Source organism: Pleurodeles waltl, chromosome 10 (genome assembly GCF_031143425.1).
Source record: "Pleurodeles waltl isolate 20211129_DDA chromosome 10, aPleWal1.hap1.20221129, whole genome shotgun sequence".
Taxonomy (NCBI): Eukaryota; Metazoa; Chordata; class Amphibia; order Caudata; family Salamandridae; genus Pleurodeles; species Pleurodeles waltl.
Window position 1 is genome coordinate 664,422,399 of NC_090449.1, and position 23,755 is coordinate 664,446,153.

Below are 23,755 nucleotides of genomic sequence, written 5' to 3' on the forward strand. Positions count from 1 at the left end.
GTAACACAAATGGACCACACCCTATCTACAACACTTAGGCCCTCATTATTATGAGTGGACACTTAATTCCATTACCAGCTCCATCATAGTTGTGAAATTCACAAAGCTACTTACTCTCACCCAAAGATTTTCTGCATGAGAGTAGTCAAAATCCCTGGATGAAAGAGCAGGGCAAAATGAAGTATTATTGAGGGATACTGACATGGAATTACTGATTTCCCTGGTAATTTCTATTTTCTTAGTGAGCTCAGGGTCCAGTGCATAATGAGCCAGATATTACCTTCACCAAAATTACCAGTGCCCATGGTACCAGCAACTCCAGGGGTCAGCTGGGAAAATTACAGCACCTTTCCTGGGTCACTGATAATGAGGACATTAGGGGTCTTGAGGCCGAAAAAAGATTGGAACTAAGATCACCAGTCTTTCAATATTGAGTAATCAACTTCTAGCACTTAGGCAAATGGGAGCAGCTGGAAGTCAGAGCAAGTTGCTAGAATCTAGAAGCATGACAACACTTTATGTCACTGTCATTAACAATGATTGCATGAGGCAGGAAATGTGCTGTTAGCATGAGAAGTGATAATGAATATGTGTTGCAATCGTATTTTTATCAGCTTCGATGGAGAGATTGTGATTTGGATGCAGGCGTGAATTTCATGTCTGTGACTCAGTCTATAGTGGTTCAACTGTGTTACGTTGAGCAGATTTGATGAAAGAATTACTATCTGAACTACTACTGTCTGTGTCATTAGGATCCCTCACATGGGAGGCAGACTTTGGATTTTAATGTGGTACAAACATTTTCTATTTAGGACAAGAAGAAGTCTAGAACCTCATTATATCTCATCACATTCCATGTTAAAATAAGAAAGAAGGACACAACAAATGTGTCAATTAAATTAAGAAATTGTATTTTTGAGAAATTGGAAAAATAGAATGTCTAAATAAGAAAGGTAAACATGTATTGCATCAGGATAGTATTTTTTATTCAGTACCATCAGCAGCCTGACATGATACACTCAATGATGTTACAGTCAGAATCAAATTGAATCCAGCTTTTATAGATGGCCACTCTATATTGCAATGTTAAATTCATTACAGTGTTAAACTTTACCACCATGACTGTCATATATAGCTTGAGACAGAAGATGTATCACCACCAAGACTTCCAGCCTTCTCAAACAGTTGAAAACAACTGCACAAACGCCTGACAACAGCGCAGTTAAAATTCGAAACATGCGGACACATAGAGATTCCTGGCCATATGTGTGAAATGAAGGCTTTGCGATTTCCAAATAGAAAATTTATAGAACTCGCTATTAGGGAATCACAAAAAGAGATGTATATAACAGTGAATTCCACTAATAGCAATTTCTACAAATTTGCAATCGTAATTAGGAAATCTCAATTTTGGAAATCACAAAAAAGCGCATGGCTTTACAGATACAGGTGGCAAAGCAAGTGTAATGTTGAAAATAGGTAATTGTATTTGACAGCTTAAGTGTTTTGATATGGTAAACCATAGTGCCCCTGTAATATGAGCAAAGCATTTTCAGGACCCTGCAAGATATTTCTTGACAGGCATGCAGTGGCTGACAAACTGTGTCACTATAATGTGGAGAATTTGAGCAAAGCATGGGCATGCATTGTCTTTTCAGGAATTATGGCAGGATTCACATTGGAGCCATTGCCATTCACCCCAATTCCAAGCTGTAGTTATTGTAAGTTACCTACTGTGGCACCACCTACTCCACTTCCTCTCATTGGTTAATCCCCTTGCGATTCACCCCGAGCATGCATTCAATAGCTTGTTGATGAACAGCTTGCGATTGAACATGCCACAATGCATAAGTAGTCCAAGGGCCTGATTTAATTGTTGGTAGTTGGAGTAATCTCTGTTGGCCTAGAGGAGGACTTAACGTCTGCAAGGTTGAGACTATTCTGCCCGACAAATTTGTAGGTGACTGCCAAGCCAATAGTTTTTTCTAAAACATTGTCAGGAACCGCTATTGCAGCGGTTCCTGTCAATGCTGTTTACAGCTTGGTGCATGGCTCTATCAACATGACAGCCCTGCACCAAACAGTTTTCTTTATTATTTTCGAACTGAAAATCAAATCTAGAATTGGGATTGATGCCTTCAACACCTTCCACCCACGCACCACCTCCAACCTCGAACAAGCAGTCAAAAACCACCTCTATCGCAAACTGCACCAACATAGTCTCCTCCACCCTCCCCACAAACCCATCAAGACCAAAAGATCCTTCAAACAGGCCAGCTGGTATATGACCGAGTTAAGAACCTCAAGGCGAACCTGCAAACAACTAGAATAGAAGTGGTGTATCAGCAAGTATCCCACAGACCATACCACCTTCAAAACTGCACTCAACCAATACCACCAACTCCTGAAAAGGACGAAAAGAAGCACCCTCGCTGACCGCATCAAACCAAGCTCCAACCACAGCAAGGAACTTTTCAAAATTGTCAGAGAATTCCCCAGCCCACCAGCCTCTGGAAACAACATCACCTATCTACAGGAACTTCGAAACCCGACACATCAACCTACCCATCCCACCCGACCCCACAGATGAAGAACAAGACCTCCGACTCACCGCCTGGAACCAACTCTCAACTCAAGACACCACAGACATCATGAGTTCCATCCACTCTAGAGCACCCATGGACCCCTGTCTCCAACAGATCTTCAACCTGGGCGGCAAGACAATCACCAACAAACTCACCTCCATCCTCAATGCATCAATCACCACAGCCACTGTTGGAAATGGCCCTTCTGCAGGGTTATCCCCAGACTTTTTGCCTTCCTCCTTCTCTTTTTCTGACCTCATTTTTGCTGGCTTTTAGACTCTGCGCACTTTACCACTGCTAACCAGTGCTAAAGTGCATATGCTCTCTCCCTTTAAACATGGTAACCTTGGATCATACCCGATTGGACTATTTAATTTACCTATAAGTCCCTAGTAATGTGCACTATAGGTGCCTAGGGCCTGTAGATTAAATGCTACTAGTGGGCCTGCAGCACTGGTTGTGCCACCCACTTACGTAGCCCCTTTACCTTATCTCAGGCCTGCCCTTGCAAGGCCTGTGTGTGCAGTTTCACTGTCACCTCGACTTGGCATTTAAAAGTACTTGCCAAGCCTAAACCTCCCCTTTCTCCACACATAAGTCACCTCTAATGTGTGCCCTAGGTAGCCCTTAGAGCAGGGTGCTGTGTGGGTGAAAGGTAGGACATGTACCTGTGTAGTTTACATGTCCTGGTAGTGTAAAACTCCTAAATTCGTTTTTACACTACTGTGAGGCCTGCTCCCTTCATAGACTAACATTGGGGCTGCCCTCATACAGTATTGAAGTGGTAGCTGCTGATCTGAAAGGAGTAGGCAGGTCATATTTAGTATGGCCAATATGGTAATACCACATCCTGCTGACTGGTGAAGTTGGATTTAATATTGCTATTCTAGAAATGCCACTTTTAGAAAGTGAGCATTTCTTTGCACTTAAATCTTTCTGTGCCTTACAATCCACGTCTGGCTGGGCTTAGTTGACAGCTCCTTGTGCATTCACTCAGAAACACCCCAAACACAGGGTACTCAGCCTCACTTGCATACATCTGCATTTTGAATGGGTCTTCCTGGGCTGGGAGGGTGGAGGGCCTGCTCTCACACAAAGGACTGCCACACCGCCTACTGGGACTCTGGCAGACAGGATTGAACTGAAAGGGGACCTGGTGCACTTCTTAGCCACTCTTTGAAGTCTCCCCCACTTCAAAGGCACATTTGGGTATAAAACAGGGCCTCTGCCCTACCTCATCAGACACTTGCTGGAGAAGAAACCTTAACCAGAAACTGCATCCTGCCAAGAAGAACTGCCTGGCTGCTCAAAGGACTCACCTGTCTGCTTTCTACAAAGGACTGCTGCCTTGCTGTTGGCCTGCTGCCTTGCTGAACTCTTGTCTGGCTGTTAAAGTGCTCTCCAAGGGCTTGGATAGAGCTTGCCTCCTGTTCCCTGAAGTCTCTAGACCACAAAGACTTCTCTTTTTCACTTGGACGCTTCGTGCGCCGAAATTTTTGACGCACAGCTTGTTCCGCGGCGAGAAAAACGCTGCACACCGACGGTGATCGACCCGACGCCTTCGGGACGACCGGAACTTCAATGCATGGACCCACAAGGACAACGCCACCCGACCTCCAGAGGAGAAATCGACGCAACGCCTGCCGTGAGAGCGAAACTTCGACGCGCAGCCCCGCAGAACGAGGCGCAGCCGGAAAACAAGCAGGAGAATCCACGCACAGACCCGGGACATCTGGTAATCCCCGTGATCCACAGAAAGAGACTGTCCGCGCGCCGGAAAACAACGCACGACTTCCCCGCGTGAAAAATAACGACGCAAGTCCATGTGTGCTGGGGAGGAATTGACGCACACACCATTTTTCCACGTATCTCTTCTTCTGTGGGACTCTGAGGAGATTTTCCACTCCAAACCAGTTACTTTGTGCTTGAAAGAGACTTTGTTTGCTTTTTAAAGACTTAAGAAACTTTATATCACTTTTCAGTGATATCTCTACAAATTCACATTGCAACTTTATTCGTTTTGACCTACAATTATCCTGATAAATATTATATATTTTTCTAAACACTGTGTGGTGTATTTTTGTGGTGCTATATGGTGGTATTGTATGATTTATTGCACAAATACTTTACACATTGCCTTCTAAGTTAAGCCTGACTGCTCGTGCCCAGCTACCAGAGGGTGGGCACAGGCTGATTTTGGATTGTGTGTGACTTACCCTGACTAGAGTGAGGGTTCTTACTTGGACAGAGGGCAACCTGACTGCCAACCAAAAGCCCCATTTCTAACAGCCACCTTCCCTGAGAAATAGAAGCATGCTGAAGTCAAGCCCCTACTCAAAAAACCATCTGCTGACCCCAGCGAACTCAAGAACTACCCCCCCTATCTCTCTGCTACCCTTTCCCATGAAGGTCCTGGAGAAAGCCATCAACCCCCAACTCAAAGACCACCTCAAAAACCACAACCTACTGGACACCTCCTAAACAGAAAACAGGGTTTTGCACAAACCACAGCACTGAAACTGCACTGATGGCCACTACTGACAACATCAGAACACTTCTGGACCCAGGAAAAACAGCGGCCTTGATCCTGTTCAACCTCTTAGCCGCATAATGCACAGTATCCCACAAAAACCTAACAAGAAGGCTGCACCACATCGGAATCAGGGAAAATGCCCTCAAGTGGATCACCAACTTTCTCACAGGGAGAACCCAGAGAATATGCTTCCGGTCCTTCATCTGCAAACTGAAGAACATCCCCTGCGGCGTCCCTCAATGCTCATCACTCAGCCCCTCCCTGTTCAACATCTACATGACCCCACTGGCCAACATCATTAGATCCTATGAAATAACCACCTAGCCCATTCTCTCACTATCCAAAGACCCATAGACCACACTCACAAATTTCCACAAATGCATGACAAATATTGCCGACTGGATGAGAACCAACTGCCTCCAACTCAACACCGACCTGACCGAGCTACTCATTTTCGGAAATACCTCCCTGCGGAACAACGCATGGTGGCCCCCCCGACCTAGGAACTCCACCAACACCTACTATTCACATCCACAACCTCGGCATCATACTGGACAATAAACTCACCATTAGGAAACAGATCAATGCAGTATCCTCCTCCTTCTTCCTCACGCTTAGCATGCTTCACAAGATTCTGAAATGGCTCTCTGTAGATTCCAGACACACCATCACCCAAGCCCTAATCACCAGCAGACTAGGCAATGGCAAAGAACTCTGTGCAGACACAAATCCTCAAGAGACTACAAACTATACAGAACCTGGCAGCCAGACTCATCCTCGACCTCCCCAAGCGGACTCACATTACCCCAAACCTCAGAAAAGTCCACTGGCACATGTACAGAAGAGATGCCAGTTCAAGATGCTTACACCTTCAAAGCCCTCCACAACCTAGGACCCAAGTATATCAACTATCGACTGAATTTCCATCTCCCGTCCAGACACCTACACATCACATCCCTCTTCCTCACACACACACCTCCTGCATTTGCTGCAGCAACAGCAAAGGATTCTCCTTCACCCACCTTGCCACAAAACCTGGAACAGCCTTCCACTACACCTACGGAGCTCACCCTCCCTGCTGGAATTCAGAAGAGGGCTCAGGACCTGGTTATTTAAGTAAGACCCGCCAGCAACATATACCAGCACATGGATACCCTCACAGGTGACTAGCCGCGCTCTACAAATGCAACTGGAATAGAATCTGTGTGCCACCAAGACAACCAATTACATTGGAAAACTGTGCTATCCTGTAAAACAATACTTTGGCCTGTTGCAAATATTGCGGCCTATTTGGTGAACATATGTATTTGTTTTCTTTGCTAACCATGATGTCCAGAAACCTGTGAAAAACCCCTAAAAAATTCACTTTGTGACACTCCTCCTACCAATGCTATGACTCCCTGGTGACTGCCTGAAGCAAAAATGTGTAGACAACACTATATCTGCACATGTGGTGGGACTGCATTAGCTTACAACTATTGGTGTCTGCAGCTGAGTTTGTGACTCAGCAATTAATTCCAAAATTACTTCACTACTGAGTCTATACTTCTCATATATCTCTTTCTCAGTCTGTTTAAAAAGGGTGACCCTCACCCTAAATATCCTCTCCTGTCTCTGCTTCCTTCTCTGCCTACAACCTAAAAACCTCATCCTCCTCCCCAAGACATATAGATCCACCATTCCGAATGAGTCAGGTTCATTTTGGGTGATTTTTTTTAGTTTGCGCCTGTTTACCACCAGATCCACATTGATGTCAATTGTATTTCCTAAATTTCACTATTTGCAAATAGAAAATCCTTTGTACATAATGTTAGCAATTCGCTATTTGGAAACCTCTACTTGGAATTTCCTATTTAGAGATTTCCAAAATGTGATTTATACTAGATAGAAATCGCATTTTGCACCACCGCCTTTCATACATACCAAAATGGCATTTTGCATTTTCTAACGCCCGAAATAGCAATTTGCACCGTTAAGAGATGTGAAATGCCATTGTACATATGGCCCTTAGACCCTGAGAAAAAAACACTAAGATGAAACTCAGAACATCACTGTTCAAAACACATCTGCTAAGATAACACGAAGGGTCAATGTGATGGTGGCTGAGGTACGAAATCCCTTAATGTTTTGTATGTGATTCCACGACTGGTTATTAAATTACAAAAAAACAAAAACGATTATTCATTGGAGAGAGCTTTATCCCTAGGTACTCCTGGCAAGACATAGTACAAATAGATAGATGCACTTTCCATTAACTTTGTACATATGTATTTTACTCATTAACGTAAAATGAATGAATACGATAATAACAACAACAAGATGTAGGTGCTGCAAAGTGCAGCACAGTGTAAGTCAGTAGTGACAAGAGTGATCTCTAGTGTGCAAGTGACATACAAGGATATACAAAAAACACTGCTTTACCACTTTGCAGAGCATTTTAAGCGAACTAGAGTGCTATTATGTTCAGATCTAATTTCCTCACTGAATGACAATGTAATACGTCTAAGTTTCAACCACTATGTTGACTTCACTGGGGACTTTGGGACAATATAATCGTAACAACCTGCAATAAATAAGATCAAAATATCAATCATGGTTCTTTTCGTCATTACCTTAGGGTGATATATTGTAGTGCCAGTATCAAGACAGCTTAGCCTGATACTGAGCCCTTAAGATATGCAAAGAATTAATTAAATACAGGAAATATGTGAACTCATCTGGAACATTCAAAAGGCCTACAACAAAATATAAACACCATATCATATCCATGGAACCATATGAAGCCAACATAAAAAATTAGTCAATATACTATTTTTTTAAACTGAGATTTTAAAATACAGTGAGAGGCTGAGAACAAAAAAATAAAAAAAGGGAAAACTGCCATTAATATAAAAGCTAACCAAAAGTGGGAGGGGTCTTGGCACCTACTTATTTAATAGTTATTTTACTTTTTTTCAAGAGAGGCTTGTAGTTTATATCACATAACCCTCCTACATCCTCTGTAAAGTAAGCACCCAGTTAACGTTTTGGTCGGATAGGTACACAAGCCTTAACTTCAGACAGCAATTTCTCCACCGAACAACTAGAGAAAATATTCTCTGTCTTGGCCCTGTTAACTTTGTATCCACCTACCTGCGCTTCTGACGATGACTGAATCTGCCCGTCATCTATTAGATAAGGGAGGACATGTAGCAATTATTCTCCTGGACCTTAGCACAGCTTTTGACACGGTTGACCACTCTCTTCTTCGTGACAGACTCCGCAAGATAGGCGTGGGAGGCCCTGCGCTTTCTTGGCTGTTCTCCTTTCTTACTGGAAGATACTTTCAAGTTTTAGACCGCTCTTTCCTGTCTAATGTCGTTTCTTCAGTATGTGGAGTCCCTCAGGGATCCTTCTTAAGTCCTACCCTCTTTAATATCTATCTATCTTCCCTGGCCAAAGTGGTTGCCCCCTACAATATTTCAGTGATCACCTACGCCGACGATACTCAATTAGTCGTCTCTTTCTCTCCAGTACTGCAAAGTCTCCCTCTGTTAATCTATCTGGCTGTATGAAGGACATAAGTGAGTGGATGATTCAATCCAAGCTTAAATTCAACGACGGCAAATCTGAAGTACTCATTTTAGGCAATGGCTCTCCTGCCTCCCCTTTATCTTGTTACTCAGAGACCTTTGCCAGTCTTCCGTCCCCTAAAAGACAGGTAAAAAGCCTAGGTTTTATACTGGATTCCCGTCTTACGATGGAATCACAAGCTAAGAAAATCTCCTCAGTTTGTTTTGGCCTTATCAGATCCCTTAGGAAGATTCTCAATCTTCGCCCTGCCTTGTCCAGAAGGATCCTGGTCCAGGCATTGATTCTTTCCCGTCTGGACTATGGGAATTCCCTCTACCTCAGCTCCCCGGAATACGTGATAAGGAAGCTGCAGATTGTTCAGAACGCTGCAGCTACGCTCCTTACGGACTGCCCGAGACATTTATCTGCCAAGCCGGCTCTTGTAGCTCTCCACTGGCTGCCGGTCAAACATTGCATACATTTTAAATCCATGTGCATCACTCACAGAGCCTTACATAACAAAGGACCTTCTTTTTTTAGAAAACACATCTATATTCATGCCCCTCGAAGACACCTTAGATCTTCTTTAGCCCAGCAGATTCATATACCCCGTGTCCAAAGAGCATGGGGTGGAAACTCCTTTACTATCAAGGCTGCCCATCTTTGGAATGCCTTACCTTCTGAGCTTCGCCATGAACCTTCTGAATCCTTTTTTAGGAAGAAACTAAAAACCATTCTTTTTAGTCATTAGTTGTGTCTTTTCATGTTTCTCTGATTTTTCTGTACCTTTAGCGCTGGGATGCCCTAGGGTAGCTAGCTTTATAAAAATGTATAAACTAAACTAAACTAAACCTAAAGTGTAGAAGTCCAGGAGAATTTCAAACAGTCTCTACTGCACCATCCTCTCAGGCAGACTGAGAGTACCATTAGCAATTTTAAATAGGAACTCGGTGGAAGGAGGTTAGCTCTCCCTAGCCTGAGAATCTATAATTTTGCACATTGTGCTTTTAGCTTTAGAAAATCCGACCCATTGTATAACCATCTACAAAACAATCTTATAATGATTACAGAGAGCCAAACTGTTGATCCCTTACGCTTATTTAAGTCAGCCATGGACGTATCCACTGTTAAAAGCTGGCAAGGTAGTGGGTTTGCTAAAGTAGATGATTTTCTGTGGCGTGAAAAATGGAAAACGTGGGAGGACACTGAACCATTTGTTGTTAGCAATAAAACCTGGCACCAATGGTCATATATGGCTTTGTATAGTCATTTAAAGCATGTTAACTCCAAGGTTTTGGTAGGGTATATTATAGGGCACACTGAATGGAGGTATTGGACTGCCATGGATCTAGCCACAGTTAAAAGCTGGCAAGTTAATAGGCTTGTCAAATTAGATGTTTTTCTGTTGTGTGAAAAATGGAAAACCTGAGATGAAATCAAACCACTTATTGTTAGTAATAAGATATGGCTCCATTGTCCATATAGTGATTTTTGGGGTCATTTGTAGCATATTGACTCCAAGATTGACAGAGAGAAAGAAGCTAGCAGAAAATGTATTTTGCATCCCTCAGAAAAAGAAAGTAGGGTTCTGGTATTGGTATCTGCTATCAAGTGAGAAAATAGGTATTTATAGCCGGATTTCTGCAAACTGGTTAAAGAAGGACGGGATAACGCTGTCAAGAGATATTTGTCAAAGAACAAATGAATTGAATTTTGAAACATTGAGCAGTGCAATTTTTCACAAAATGTGTTTTTGTCCAAGTGGTTAATCTATCGGCCTCCCCAGCTTTTGAATAAAATAAGTATGGGCCACCCGAGTCAACGTTTTATGTACGATGCAGTTGATAACAGGAACTGATATCATATTATATGGGATTTTTGGAACAGTGCATTTAGATTTTATGGAAACTGACTTGCAGCTGGAGCCCCGACGGAATTCTCTATTCAGGCTATAGGGAGATTGCCACGTGCCCTTGGTAGCGATGGGGCATCAGAAAGTGATTTTTATCTCATTGTTAGTGGCAAGATCGTTACTCTTACAAAACTGAAGGCCCAAAGCAGTCCCATGTTAGCGAACTGGCTCAGAAAAATGCAGAGAGCAAGGGGAAGAGAAATGGTATTTGCAGAGAGGGCAGCCCGATTGAAACAATTTGGTAAAATATGGGATCGAGTTTTGGTTCCTGAAGATAAAATTGTATAATTGGTCCTGAAACATATGTAAGCAATATCTGTAAGGGGATTCTCTGCTTTTTGCCTTTGTCCCTTCTTACTGGATATATGTTTTCTATTTATTATTCCTGTGATTGTTATGATCGATGAAATCTTAATAGTGCATGCAATGCATTTTTACGAACCTCCGTAAATAAAAAGTTAAAATAAAAAAAATAACCAGTGAGGTTAACTCAAAAGGGGGTAACCTGCATGACAATATCCATGTTTTCATGTATTACAACGTCAAAAATGGGGTAAAACCAATTTCTGGACAAAAAGATATGTTACCATTATGCGGTGCTACCTTTGCAGTGAAATGTAGAAAATGTTGTCCCCTATTTCTTTCTGAATTCACAGTAGTATGAAGCTCACTGGTTGTGGTAATGCAAGGAGCAGAATAGTGGTTTTAAAGCCAATGCCTAGCATACTCTAAATAAGGGTCAGTAAGTTTTAAAATACACCCTCTTCCGTATTTTAGGTCCCACATTAGCCAATTTTACTAAAATGTAATGAAAAATATATTTACTTACAAGGCTCTCTTCCAGCCCTCTTAATTCATTGGTCTGTCATTGTCATTCATAGTTTTCTTCTGCCATTACAGCATAGGGCATGGGGGAAAGAGTCAGCCTACTTCTTCCATTGAACACGTCACTATCAGTGTTTGAGTACCCGTCCTTTCCCATGGAGCACATTCACTTGCAAATTAATTCCCTTCAATGGCAGGGAATAATGCCATCGCAAACTGTGTTTTTTTTTTTAGACCAAAAACGACTTTTGCTTTTAGCCAATATCATTTCAGATTGACGAGGGACTGCCAGCTTTTCCAGCAATGACGTTTTTTTTAAAAACCATGACAAAAATATAAAAATATTGACGAAGCCAAAGGGCTGCCAACTGATGCCAGACCCTCTGGCTCTGCCAATGCTTGTTTGTTATTGCTATCGATGTTGGAGAATATACTGCCAGGATAACTTAATATGGGACTAGAAATGACAGAGCACTCATTACCGTGTAAATGGAAGCTTCAGTCCACAGAGTACACCATGTGCCATGAATTTCAATTCAGTAATCCGCGCATTCTTCGATTCATTTGGGTGCCACGTGTGTACTGGAGTGACTCGGAGTGGGAACGCGAGCTGAGTGGACGGACAGCGCAGATAACCCACAGGGCCATGTCACAGCCGGTGGCTCATTTGTTTCCAGACAATGCGAGGAGGCAATTAGAAGAGAAATCAGAGACAAATTGGAAGGAACTGACCTTCCTTATTCAACCCGAATCTCGCATTAAAATGAAAAGCAACACTGAGGCCAGAGAAATAAGGAGAGAAACAACAAATGTAAAACTATTGCTGTACATTGAATAAAGTGTTTTTTCTCGAACTGCCCCTTTCCTACTGCACGCTTTCTAGAAGCAAGCTCAGCATTCAATTGACCTACCTACCAATATAAAAACTTGCAGGGGCAGTGCAAAATTGAGTAGAGCTTCGAAAGTAGGTTTCAGTAAATCTAGGATTTAAGGTGCACCATGAAATTTACTGGAAAAATCTTAAAAGCAGTTGAATTTAGTGCCTGCATTCACTCTGTAGCATTCTAACTAAAGGTGTTTGCTTTCGTCAAGCAAATTGTCATCACAAAAACGTTCAGCGTCTTTGGGAATTGGTGGTGTAAAGCAGATTCTAATGCTCTCGTGGGTGGCTCATTTTTCGCAGAATGGCTGCGGCCAGCCTCAGTGGAGTAATAAACAACATGATGGGGCCCTCCCTGCAGTACGTTGTGAGTGGCCCCTGAGACTGCCATATTTCACAGACACCATTGCCTTGGAGTGAAAGGGGCCCCTCTGAAGGGTGGGGGTTCCTAAGCTCCACAAGGGGCTGCAAGGCCAGCATTATGGCCCGGTCGGCTATTCTTTAGGGGGTGGGTGGAAATCACAGAGTTTCACTCTGCGGAATTGCATGAAGTTCCATAAAAATGAAAGGAAACTATGCATGTTGCACTGTTCGCGTTGCAATTTAGAGTAAGTAGTGTGAGCATAACTGAAAAATCAGCGCAAACAGCACAAGTGCTGCACACGAGGGCACAGCCAGTTGAATATTGTTTAGCTACAGACTGAGCAGAAAATCTACTCAAGCAGTCGCAAATCTACTCGAAAAGCAGCACTCTAACTGCTTCCAACCGCCCTCCACTACCCACCTAAGAAAATCATGCTGGGTGACGCAAAATCTTGCTCACATTTCTGAAGCCTTGTGGGGAAAAAATTCTGTCACGCAGCGATTGGTGGGATTTCGAAGGAACGGCGTGATACAAGGGGAACATTCCGCCTACCATCCCTGAGACATTTTGCCCCACATGGAAGTCAAAGCAAATCGATAATCTACAGTCAAAGAGAAGTAAGGCTGCTAACCGGAGAAATCTTAAAAAGGGGAGGTCTTGCTCATACCTCTTTCTCGGTTTTCTGATGGGCCTATGTTGAGCTTTTAAGTAGTAGCTGAGGAGCGCCACAAGGATTGGAGGAGTCAATGGAGAGAACAGAATTCCAGCAAAATACTCTATTGTTCGTAAAAATGTAATCGATGTCCTCCATAAATAACCCCTCAAGTGTCCTTGACTCTTTGTTTCCTCATGTCTTCTGCCCTCTAGTGGGCTGATTTACATAATCAGTGATAGGACCACCTCCATTTTCATTAAAACACTCAAGACAAAACATTTTTTATCTGTCGATCTTTCGTGATGTTGTCCCTAAGGTTTCCTTTATTTCTCATCTTGCCCTCCAGAAGACATGAGGAAACAAAGATTCACAAAATTAATGCAGATGCATTAAGGACAGCAATTACTAGCAGCCATTGCTCCCTCTGGGTGTATTGTAAGAACAGGAACATTAAAAAGTGAAACAAACATACTGGCAGGGTAATAGATTTGCAGCGCTAAACTTGAACAACATAAATAATGTGTCAGAGACTTTGCTTCATAATTAATATTATCACATTTTAATGTGTGTTACACTGTTTTTGCACATTTGTATTCACATAAGCAAGAGCCCATTTGTTAAAAACAAACTATAATTCCCATGAAACAGGAAGTAGGGTGAAAATAAATGTGGAATATGTATAAAATAGAAAAAGGACTGTCAGACATTATCCCATGAACAAGGTCCCAGGAGGACCGAAACGCATCAGGGTTTATCCAAACCGTTTGACGATTTAAATAAATGGAATTGTACCCTTCTATGAGAGTGCTACTCATGTTATAGTGGAAGCAGTGTAATGGCTAATGGCACTTGAAGTGGCGGCGTGGTACTGCTTCATGAGTAAACGCACTACTGAATCAAGAGAGCCACAACAACACCCGCGATGTCAATTCAGTGGAAGTAGTTGTAAAAAGCAGGCTTTGGCAGCCCCCATCAGAAAGGAAACAAAGGAGGAGCCGTCCAACTCCGAAACTGAACAATAGAACTGCGACAGCCGGCCACCAGAGGGTAGCCAACATCACAAAAGAAACCTAGGGCCATATGTACGAACACTTTTTCCCATAGACACAGAATGGGTAAAAACCTTTGCTACATCTGGCCCCTAGTAGGTAACTAGTAAGGGGGTGAACGCCATCTAATTTGAGAACGGCTGGCGTTTAAGAACATAAAGAAAAGGACAGTCTAACGGATCAGTCTAACTCAGTATTGGAACTATTGAATAAATGGAAAAGGGAAGTGGGATTTTATTGTTAAATCAAAGTCAAATGGGGAGGTATAATGGAGCAAAGAGAGGCAAAATGGAAAACAATTTTGGCCACAATATTTGATGAACCGGAGACCAACACAATAAAGGAGAAGGGAGTGCTCTTAGAAAAAAGAGCATAAATCATGGATGTTAGGCGTAAACTCAGAGTGTGGAAAAGTCATTACAAAAGGAGATAAACAAATGGTAGGAGGTAATGACACTCAAAAAATATGTAGAGGCTCAGAGAGCACCTCATGGCCTTAGAATTTTACTCATGCCAAGCCATCAGGACACAAGCAGTGAACTCTTGCAAGAGTGAGGGGAACACATTTTAAATTCATCTTTGGGCCTAATTATAATATTGATTAAACACGCTAAGAACTAGCTTAACAATTGACACAACAGCAATTGAAAGAATTGGAGGAGGAAATAAAACAAGTGGACCTATCAGAGGAACTGAAACGATTTAAAGCAGAATTAGAAAGTGTTGGACTTTTTTGCTTATGCAGGGTCATCTCTAATCTTTTTGCCTCCTGCCTCCTATTTTTTCTGACCTGTTGCTGTTGGCTTTTGAACGCTGAGCACTTTACCACTGCTAACCAGTGCTAAAGTGCATATGCTGTCTGTGTAAATTGTATTGTTTATTGGTTTATCCATGATTGGCATATTTGATTTACTAGTAAGTCCCTAGTAAAGTGCACTGGAGGTGCCAGGGCCTGTAAATCAAATGCTACTAGTGGACCTGCAGCACTGGTTATGCCACCCACATGGGTAGCGCTGTAATCATGTCTCAGACCTGCCATTGCAGTGTCTGTGTCTGCAGTTTTAACTGTAAATTCGACTTGGCAAGTGTACCCACTTGCTAGGCCTAAACCTTCCCTTTTCTTACATGTAAGACACCCCTAAGGTAGGCCCTAGGTAGCCCCAAGGGCAGGGTGCAGTGTATGGTTAAGGTAGGACATATAGTAATGTGTTTTATATTTCCTGACAGTGAAATATTGCTAAATTCGTTTTTCACTGTTGCAAGGCCTGTCCCTCTCGTAGGTTAACATGGGGGCTACCTTTAAATCTGATTAAAGTGTAGATTCCCTTTGGGAGCGGATGGACATGTGGAGTTTGGGGTCTCTGAGCTCACAATTTAAAAATACATCTTTTAGTAAAGTTGATTTTAAGATTGTGTGTTTGAAAATGCCACTTTTAGAAAGTGAGCATTTTCTTGCTTAAACCATTTCTTTGACTCTGCCTGTTTGTGGATTCCCTGTCTTGGTCAGTTTGACAATGGGCTGGTTGCACCTCTCACTAGACAGTGACACAAAGGGGGCTGGGGTGTAGCCTGCATTTCCTTATGAGCCATCTGTGCTAGGAGGGAGGGGGGAGTGGTCATTCACATCCGAAAGGGCTGTGCCTGCCCTCACACAATGCAGTCTCCAACCCCCTGGTCTGTGTCTGGGGCCTGGCCTGGGAAAGGCAGGATTTCACAATCAAGAGAGACTTTCCTTTGAAGTAGGCCTACTTCAAAGGGCAAAATGGGTATAAGAAGGGCACCCAAAACCACAGACTTTAGATCACTTTTGGAAATTAAGAGGAACCTCAGCCTGGAGAAGAGCGGAAGAGCTGAGGAGAAGTGCTGCCCTGCCTGTGACAGTGCTTTGTAGAGCTATCCCGCAGTTGCTGCTTCTGCCAGAGTAAGAGGGCAAATACTGGATTTTGTGTGCCTTCCATCTTGTGAAGAAATCTCCAAGGGCTTGATTTAGAGCTTGCCTCCTGTTGTTTGGAGTCTCAGGGACAGCAAAGACTTCTTTCTGCCAGCACCTGGAGTCTCTGGAGAGACTCCTGCTCTGACAAGTGGTGCCCTATCCAGTCTCTGGGCCCTTGAAAGGAAAGCTGGTGGCAATCCAAGGAAATCGACTTTGGACAACTTCGGACCGATGCCGCTGCTGAATCCGGTGACACCGCCTGCAACCGACTCCGTGATCTTCGCTGGAACGTCGCAACCTTCGCAGGCCCGACACTGCTGCAGCCCGCTGAAGTCCGCGACGCCGTGGAAGACGCCGCACCACGTTGTGACTGATGCTGCTTGAAGTGTGCGGATTCAACAGACGCTGCGATCCCCGACTTCGTGCATCGACTTGTTTTCACTCTTCACCAAAGGTACTGTACTTGGGGGTCTACGTGACTCCGTGTCCGGCACCACTGTTGTCGGCTTGTTGGGAACGACTCCGTCACTATGCGTGTTAACACCTCATCGAAGCATTTTGTGCTTCTAAGCGCTATTTTTGAGTTTAATCTTTAAAAATTCTTAACTTCACTTGTATATGTCGGAGTTTTGGCGTTTTGATCTTGTTTTGTTTAGATAAATATATTCTATTTTTCTAAACTGGTGTTGTGTCATTTTGTAGTGTTTTCTTTGAGTTACTGTGTGTGTTGGTACAAATACTTTACACCTAGCCCTCTGAAGTTAAGCCTACTGCCCTGCCAAGCTACCAAGGGGGTAATCAGGGGTTAGCTGAGGGTGATTCTCTTTTACCCTAACTAGAGTGAGGGTCCTTGCTTGAACAGGGGGTAACCCTTCAAAAAGGAAGTGTTGGCTGCCATGTTGAGACTCAGCTTCAGCCGAGTCCAGGCAAAAATGTTAAAAATATGGAAAGTGGCCAGGGTGGGGACAGCCTGACTTCTTAGCTCAGGGTCAACCCCCACCCCCCCCTGCCCTGGCAACAGCCACCTCCTGGGGTTAATTTTAAAACACATAGTGGGTCAGTTGCGGATCCCGGGCCCAGGGAACCACTACCTCCCCAGGGGTATTACATTGGAGGGAGGTCCATGTGGTCCCCCGTTGTGAGGCCACTGCCCAGGTGCGCCTCCTGCCATGCCCTAAAGTAACTATTACTCATGCCCTCACTATGCACAACTAATTATCCCACAAATTATGGCACTCAAGACATCTTTGATTACATAATTGATAATATCAATGTAATATTTGCAGTAAACGTTTTGATGAAAAAACTGTGCATGGCGAGGGCGCAAGTTATAGTCACCTCAGGGCATGAGTTATATACTCTAAGTGTAACAGGTGAATTTCTATGGTCTGATACCTTTAAAATGTGAGCCTAACTATAACATCCCTGTAACCTTTGGTTTGCAGGGCTGATGTTTATTGGCAGAAGACTGACAATGTATTTTGACGCACTCTGCGGTGCACTCTGTGCCTTAGTCATAACCAATGAGCAGAGTGCATCGGAATGCATTGACAGTCTCCTGCTGTTAGAAATGGGGTCTTTGGTTGGCAGTCAGGTTACCCCCTGTCCAAGCAAGGACCCTCACTCTAGTCAGGGTAAGTCACACACAATCCAAATTATCCTGTGCCCACCCTCTGGTAGCTTGGCACTGAGCAGTCAGGCTTAACTTAGAAGGCAATGGGTAAAGTATTTATTGCAATAAATCATACAATACCACCATATAGCAGCACAAAAACACACCACACAGTGTTTTGAAAAATATATAACATTTATCTGGTTAAATGCAGGTCAAAACGATCAAAGATGTAATAAGTAAATGTAGAGATATCCCTGAAAAGTGATATAAAGTGTACTAAGTCTTTTAAAAGAAAACAAAGTCTCTTTCAAGCACAAAGTACCTGGTTCGAGTGAAAAATCTCCGCAAAGAACCGCAGAGGAGAAGCGTGGACACAAAGGGGTGAGCGTCAATTTCTCAGGTCGCACGCGGCAATGCGTCGTTTAGTTTCGATGCAGGGACGGCTGTGCGTCGATTTCTGGTGCTCGGTCGTGGATCCTCTACGGGTTGCGGGGCTTTCAGACACCCTGGAGATGGTGCGTGGATTTCCTGCGCTGGCAGGACGAAGTCACAGGAGCTGCGTCGATCCAGTGGGTCCTGCATGACATTTTCTACCGCATGGCAGGTGCTGCGTTGATTCCTCTCTGGAAGTCGGGATGCGTTGTTCCAGCTCGGCTATGTGTAGATCCAGTGGGCCGTGCGTCAAATTTCCAATCACTACGCTGGCGCTGCATCGATCTTCTCATTGCAAAGTCAGTCTGCATCGTTCCGGTTCAGCGTGCAGTGAAATTTTCACCCCGGTGCAGGCTGTGCGTCGTTTCTGGCAGGGTGTGCGTCCAAATTGAAGTCTTTTTGGTCCTGAGACTCAGGGAACAGGAGGCAAGCTCTATCCATGCCACTGGAGAGCACTTCTTCACCTCAGCCAGAGAGCAGCAAGGCAGCAGGGCAACATCAAGGCAGCAGTCTTTCACAGAAAGCAGTCAGGTGAGTCCTTTGGGCAGCCAGGCAGTTCTTCTTGGCAGTATGCTGGTTCTGGTTACAAGTTTCTTCTCCAGGAAGTGTCTGAGTTGGCATGGGCAGAGGCCCTGTTTATATACCCAAATGTGCCTTTGAAGTAGGGGAGACTTCAAAGAGTGGCTTAGAAGTGCACCAGGTCCCCTTTCAGTTCAATCCTGCCTGCCAGGGTCCCAGTGGGGGTGTAGCAATCCTTTGTGTGAGAGCAGGCCCTCCACCCTCCCAGCCCAGGAAGACCCATTCAAAATGCTGATGTATGCAAGTGAGGCTGAATAACCTATGTTTGGGGTGTGTTTGAGTGAATGCACAAGGAGCTGTCAACTAAACCCAGCCAGACGTGGATTGTAAGACACAGAAAGATTAAAGTGCAGAGAAATGCTCACTTTCTAAAAGTGGCATTTCTAAAATAGTAATATTAAATCCACCTTCACCAGTCAGCAGGATTTTATATCACCATTCTGACCATACTAAATATGACCTTCCTACTCCTTCCAGATCATCAGCTACAACTCAAACAATGTATGAGGGCGGCCTCAATGTTAGCCTATAAAGGGAACAAGCCTCACAGCAGTGTAAAAACGAATTTAGGAGTTTTACACTACCAGGATATGTAAACTATAGAGGTATACATGTCCTGCCTTTTACCTACACAGCACCCTGCCCTATGGGTTACCTAGGGCGTACCTTAGAGATGTCGTGTATGTACAAAAAGGTGTGTTTGAGGCTTGGCAATGCCTTTTAAATGCCAAGTCCAATTGGCAGTGAAACTGCACACAAAGGCCTTGCAATGGCAGGCATGAGGCAAGGTTAAGGGGCTACTTAAGTGGTTGGCACAATCAGTGCTGCAGGCCCACTAGTAGCATTTAATCTACAGGCCCTGGGCACATATAGTGCACTCTACTAGGGACTTATAAGTAAATTAAATACTCCAATTGGGTATGATCCAATGTTACCATGTTTAAAGGGATAGAGCATATGCACTTTAGCACTGGTTAGCAGTGGTAAAGTGCGCAGAGTCTTAACACCAGCAAAAACAGTGTCTAAAAAAGTGGAGGGAGGCAGGCAAAAAGTTAGGAATCTCCACCTTAAGGCTGTCAGGTCTAACACCTACCAATAAACATCAGCACTGCAAATCTTACACATGGAGTGCCGAGACTTCTTTAACTATAACGCTTGCCCCACCATGCACAGTTTTCTCATCAATAATGCTTCTGCAAATGTTACACTTATGTTATCAATGATTTTATAAAAGATATCATGAGTGCTATAATATTGTATTGTATTGTATTGTATTGTAAGGTATTTGTAAAGCGCATTCCGGCCGTAGCATCGAATTGGTGAGACGAACCGGTGAGTCACAAGGGTACAAAACAGAAAGGCAACCGTCGCCGTGACCATTCCATAGTCACTGCCTCCCTAATGGGAGAACAGCCAAGTTTTCAATTTCCCTCTGAAACAGAAGTAAGAATCTACCTGCCTAATGGCAGGGGGAGGGCATTCGAGAGTCTGGCTGCCCACACCGAAAAGGCTTTGTCCCCCCATCTTCCCCTATGGCTGCGAGGCACAGAGATGAGCTGCAGAGAAGAAGATCTAAGCAGCCGGGCTGGCTGATAGGACTACAAAGCCGATCTAAGTTAATCACAGCCATCTTGATGGTGGACCTTATAGGTTAAACAGAGAGTCTTAAACGTAGTCTGTTTTTCAACCGGAAGCCAGTGGAGTTGTCTAAGGTTCCTGCTGGCTGATGCGGTGCATGGTAGGTCTAGGACCAGACGGGCCACCGCATTCTGAATAAGCTGTAGCCTATGGAGTGCGGACTTGCTAATATTTAACATTAAGGCATTGCAGTAATCCAGTTTAGACATCACAAGCGCCAGGACAACCACAATTTTCAGGTCTCCCTGAAGAAATGGAAACATTTTCTTAAGCATTCTCAATGCCCAGTAACAACATTTAACCGTCTGGTTAACTTGTTGCTCAAATGAAAGAGATCTATCAAACACAATGCCCAAGTTTCTGGCCGAAGAGCATGGAGCTGGGCACTCTCTACAAAACTCTGGCCACCAGCGTGGGCTCCATAGTTTAGTTTTTAAGCCGAAGAAAATAATTTCTGTCATTTCCCCATTGAGTTTGAGCCAATTGCTGCTCATACAGCTGCTGATCTCTCTCATGCATTGATAGAATCTGTCTGCCACCTCCTCCCAATTGTGAGAGACCGAAATAATCAGCTGAGTATCATCCGCGTAAGACACTACCTGAAAGCCGAATGAACACACCAGTCTAGCCAGTGGCGCTATGTAAAGATTAAACAGAGAAGGGTTGAGCGAGGACCCCTGTGGAACCCCACACGGTAGATGAAATGAAATAGACCTGTACTCTCCACAGGACACTGTGATTGATCTATTTGTAAGAAAAGACTTAAGAATGTCAAGTGCCCTATCTCTAATTCACGCCCGATGAAAACGCTGAATCAGCGGGGATATGGTGTCAAACGCCACGGAAAGATCCAATAGGACAAGGATGGCGCCCTCCCCCGATCCACTCTTCTGCGAATTATATCGGCTGAGGATATCAAAGCGGATTCCATGCTATGAGCTTGTCGGAACCCGTGTTGAGAGGGATCAAATCCTCCATTGGCCTGTAGAAAATCAGCCAATTCAGTATTAAGATGTTTTTCCAGAATCTTGGCCATGGTGGGTAATAGGGAGATTGGTCGTAGATTTTTTAAGTCATTAGATTCCCTGCCTGGTTTCTTAGTAAGAGGGATCACAATGCATTCCTTCCAGGCAGGAGGAATACGCCCTTCCCCCAGGATGTCTGCATACACTGGTTCCAAGGCAGCCGAAACCAAGTCCGGTACTAACTTTAGTATCCATGATGGACAGGGGTCATTCGGTGACCCGGACTTTACTCTTGCCAATAGTTTGGTGATCCTTTTGGCCGATGAGGGAGAAAAACTGATCAGTTTAGGATTGGAATCTGAGAGCGACATTCCCTCCCAATTGCCTCTGTGCCTTTCAGGGGGGGAGTTGCACAAAATTTGTATGCAGCTGGACAATTTTGTTCTTGAAAAAGTCAGCAATATCTGGGGTAATTAGCAGTGTATGGTGAGGGTGAAAGGAGTGTTAAGGAAAAAGGGGGGGTAACAAAACACGTTTGAAATCCAATGCAATTTACATGGACTTTTGTATTTCACATAGTGGCAAAATGACTGAATGGATTGTAATGAAATTTCACAGCAATGTACATTAGACTATGTAGATGACTGCAAGTGATCTTATGAAGTGAAGCCCAAAAAACAAACTAGAAATGTAAAGTTTCCGATTTCGAACAGGAACATCTGAAAGACCCATTTATGGTCACATGCTAATAGAAACCTATAAACAAATACATAACAAATGGAATACATCTTAATCTACATAAGTATTCTTTTCATGCTCTCTGGCTCACAAAATAAAACTGTGCCCAACAACCAAACAAAAAACATCTTCCTTATGTACTCCTGTGTAACAAATTGGAAAAGTGACCCAGCAGTGATCCACACAATTACTATTCTGAGAACCTGATAATGGGACATTAGGAAAAAAAATAATCTTAATTGTTATAACAACAATGATTGCCTTTCAATCACTTTGGGCTTCATATTTAGCACACTCCATTCTATAGTATGATACCCCACTCCAATTTACTACCTACACTACACCAGTACACTCCACTCCATGCCACTGTACTCTAAGACACACCAGTACACTCTATTCTACTTTACTCCACACTAGGATAGACTACATTAGACCTCTACACTCGACTCTACTCCACTATACGAGACTTTACCTCACTCTATGCTACTATACAAAAAATTACTCTATACAGCTCAACTGATTGACCCACTACTGTTCTCTAAGCAACTCTACTTTATAACACTCTACTAAACTGCATGCCACTCTCCAAAGCTTTACTCCTGTATATACCCCTTCACTCTACTGTACAACACTGTACTATAATGTACGACACTATACAAGACTCTACTCCACTCTAAGATACTCTAGTCCACTGTACAACACTGTAAGAAACTCTTCATATATTTATTTAACCTAGTGGTGGCCTCCACTAGGTAGATATAGTTAGGTATGCTGTTCCATAGGAGAAGTGTTTTTTTGTGTTGCTAATAACTTTAGCACCATTCGACGAATTTCTACAAAACTTTCTAAAAAGATGCTACTTAATGACTAGTTTGTGCATAGAACGTGTCAGGGTGATTCATCAAATGAGGGCAGAGAAAAAAGGGGGTGCCTAAAATGCAAAGTCCACATTAATTTTCCATGGACTTCTTTAAGACTGCTGATCGGATTAAACCAAATTGGGCAGATCTTGGTCCTCAGATTGTGCTTTTTGTGATTTGGTATGAATGCATTCCGTAGTTTTTGAGAAATTGAGGTAAAAAATAATCGTATATTTTGGCAGATGGGCTTGCAAGACTCTCAGACAACCTCACAGGAGTGCCACATTAAAACAAAAGTGTTCTGATTTGCCCAGGACGATTTTTTTTCTCTGAGGCCATCTTACTCCTGTGGGAGTCAGACTCCCGCAAGAGTGAGCGCTTTGATTGGATGCCAGCAGCCATTACAGGACTGGGGGATTTAGTCTCCTGCACCTAAATTATAAATAAATAGGAGTATATGGGGGCATGGTAGGGATACCCTGACCTCATAGGCGGGACCAAGAGAGACTCCCTGGAGCCAAAAAGAAAAAAATGGCAAAAAATGCTGCAATGCCACAAGACTCTTTCTGGATCAAAATACAAAAATTGCAGCTTGGCCGCATTTAAATACTTTATGTCCTGCGGATCCTACCACTGGGGC

General features: G+C 43.5%; 1 protein-coding gene across 3 annotated transcripts in view; it reads right to left on the bottom strand.

The window, feature by feature from the left end:
• Positions 1 to 23,755, bottom strand: part of PTPRN2 (protein tyrosine phosphatase receptor type N2) — a 2,126,515-nt gene that overhangs the window by 781,745 nt on the left and 1,321,015 nt on the right. The window lies entirely within an intron of this gene.